This window comes from Aspergillus viridinutans (genome assembly GCF_018404265.1).
Source record: "Aspergillus viridinutans IFM 47045 DNA, scaffold_8, whole genome shotgun sequence".
Taxonomy (NCBI): domain Eukaryota; kingdom Fungi; phylum Ascomycota; class Eurotiomycetes; order Eurotiales; family Aspergillaceae; genus Aspergillus; species Aspergillus viridinutans.
The window spans coordinates 88,451-91,456 of record NW_025091224.1 but is presented as its reverse complement, the minus strand read 5'-3'; positions in this window follow the sequence as shown (position 1 = coordinate 91,456).

The following is a 3,006-nucleotide window of genomic DNA, read 5'->3' as shown; positions in this document are numbered from 1 at the left end:
GTATTATAAATTATAGTAAATAATTCTATAATAATAAAGCTTAATAATAGTATTTAGATATATAGTCTACTAAAATTAGCTAGTGAGCTTAAAAAAGTGGTTATAGCCTATCTATTAGTATAGATAAATACTGACATAATCAGAGTACCTAAAGAGAGGTAGATATATATTTATCTTAAAGAAGAATAGAAATAGTAAGTTAAGAAGTCTATAAAAATCTATAATATTAGTCCTAAATACTAATAAGTTATAGATAAGATATTTAATAACCTATATAAGCTTAGATAAATAAGTTTTTTAATAAATATCACTCCTTTAGGAGCTCTAGTATATATTTTAGATCCACTGCTATAACCTACACCTCCCCTATTAAAGTTTAATAAACCACCTTTCCCACCCTTACCAGCATTTGTCATTAACTAACTAGTTAATAGGAAAATAAAGAGTCAAGCAGTCATTAATTTCTATAGAATTAATATAGTAGTTATTCCTAATATATATCTAGTATCTTTATAGATAGAAATTATTATAGAATATGTGGGATGTCTATATATATCCCTTATAGATATAATAGTAATGTTTTACTAATAGCTATTATACCTAGATTCCTAGTGGTTCATAGGTATTATTATATACAGAGGGTAAGAATACTTCTATATCTATCCTATAGATTTTATTAATAGCATGCCCTATGTTCAACACTAAGTAGATTTAATTTTTAAAGTAATAAAAGCCTTTTTATAGATCTATATTAATAACTTTATACTGCACAGTAAAAGCCTTAATAATTATATATAATATTTATCTAAATTTCTATCTAAATATAATAAGATAGAAATTATCTTATCTCTATAAAAGATATTTATTAGATTCCTATTAGTTTAATTACTTAGATAGAATGTCTCATCCCTTAGCATGATAGTAATAGAGGACAAACTTATAGTAATTCTAATACTTAAATTTCTAATTATACTTATAGATCTTGATACATATATTAGACTTATAGGCTAGTTAAGAAATTATATCCTATATTACACTATGATTATCTAACCCTTATAGGATTATAAGATATAGTTACTAAGTCATAGTCCTATAAAAGGTAGAGCCTAGAAATACTATACTAAATAGACACCCTTAGATAATATCATAGATAAAGAAAAAGAGAGTTTTAATTCTCTATAAAGTTATTTTAAGAACTTATTAATACTTATCTACTAAGATATTAATTTACTACTATATATAGATATTAATTCTTCTAAATAGTGAGGCTATGGTGTAATAATCTTTTATATTAGATTAGATATACCTAATAACTCTATATTTACTCTAAATTAGGACTATTTAAAGGCTCCTCTATAAAATATAGTTTTACTAATTATATTCTTAAGTAGAGCCTTAATAGCTGCAGAAAAGAATTACTAGCTAACTAAATTAGAAGTGTCTAGTGTTATATAGGTATTATATAAGATTTATTATATAATTAATATATCTAAAGCTAGAGCATTTTTATACACTAATTATTCTATAATAGTAGATATTACTAGATAGAAAAGTCTATTAACATTATCTATAGATAAGCTTAACTTATACTTAGTTTAAGCATCTCAGTATATCTAGCTATTTCTAAATTTAATATTATATTATAAGCCTAGTAAGGTATATATAGTGCTAGACATACTATCCTACTTACTATTATTTACTAAGGATAAACTAAACCTAACTACCCTTAATAATCTACTAGAAATTCTCTACAGTCATGCTTTCTATAGTTAAATAGTAGAAAAACTAATAGTAATTAGGGTTATACTATCTAATAAATTTAAATAGTATATAGCTAAAGGGTATTATACTAATTATAGATAGTTTAAGGTCTTATAAATACTTTAATAAAATATAACCTTATAGGTGCCAGTTATCTTACTATATTATATTTATAATTAATTACTTTATATAAATAATAAATATTTATACATGCCATACTTATTACTCTAAGAAATATTATAAAATACTTATGATAAGAATAGCTACCTAGGTATTAATAGGATGCTAGAATTGCTCTATAGCTTAGTATTTTATTATATTAAGTATTAGGTAAAGTAATATATTAAATTTTACCCTGATTACTAGAAAAAGTAGATATGAAGGTATTTATTATATAGGGTATTATAACTATTAGTTACTCTACTAATTCCTTTCTATACTATAATAATTAACATTATTATTGCTTTGCCTGACACAGGATGTTTTGATTCTATTATATTAGTTACTAATAAATTTATAAAAAGGATGATAGCTATACTAGGATACTTAATATAAAAAGCTAGAGAATAGGTAAATGCACTACTTATAGCTTTAGATACTAGAGACTAGGGTATTCCTAAATATATCATCTTAGATAGGGACCCTAAGTTTATATTAGAAATATAGATAGAATTTACTAAATCTTTAAGTATTAAATAGCATTATTCTATAGTATACTATACTTAGACTAATAGATAGAGTAAATAGAGTAACTAAACTATTAAGATCTACTTATATTATATAATTACCTTACTTAACTAAATCACTAACTAGCTAATAGTATTACTAATAATGTAAAGGATTTTTAACTTAATAATAAATACTTCTACTAAGGAGATACTATATTAGTTAATATATAGTCTTTAGTTACTAACTCCCCTTAATATAGGTTATACTAAACTAATTAAGTAATCTTTTTCCTGCTATATATCTATAGTAGAGGCCTTATAATTTATAGCTATATCTATAAAGTATAGATATAATAGTTAATATATGCTAATAGCCTTTTATAAGGATGATAAGGTCCTTTTAAAACTCTATATAGGTTATACTATATAGTTAACCCTGGGCCAGAAACTTAGAAACTAATATACAGGCCTATTTAAAGTTTTAGAGAGAGTTAGACCTCTAGCTTATAAACTAGACTTTCTAAAAGACTAGTAGCTATACCTAGTAATCTCTATTATCTACCTAGAGAAATATAAT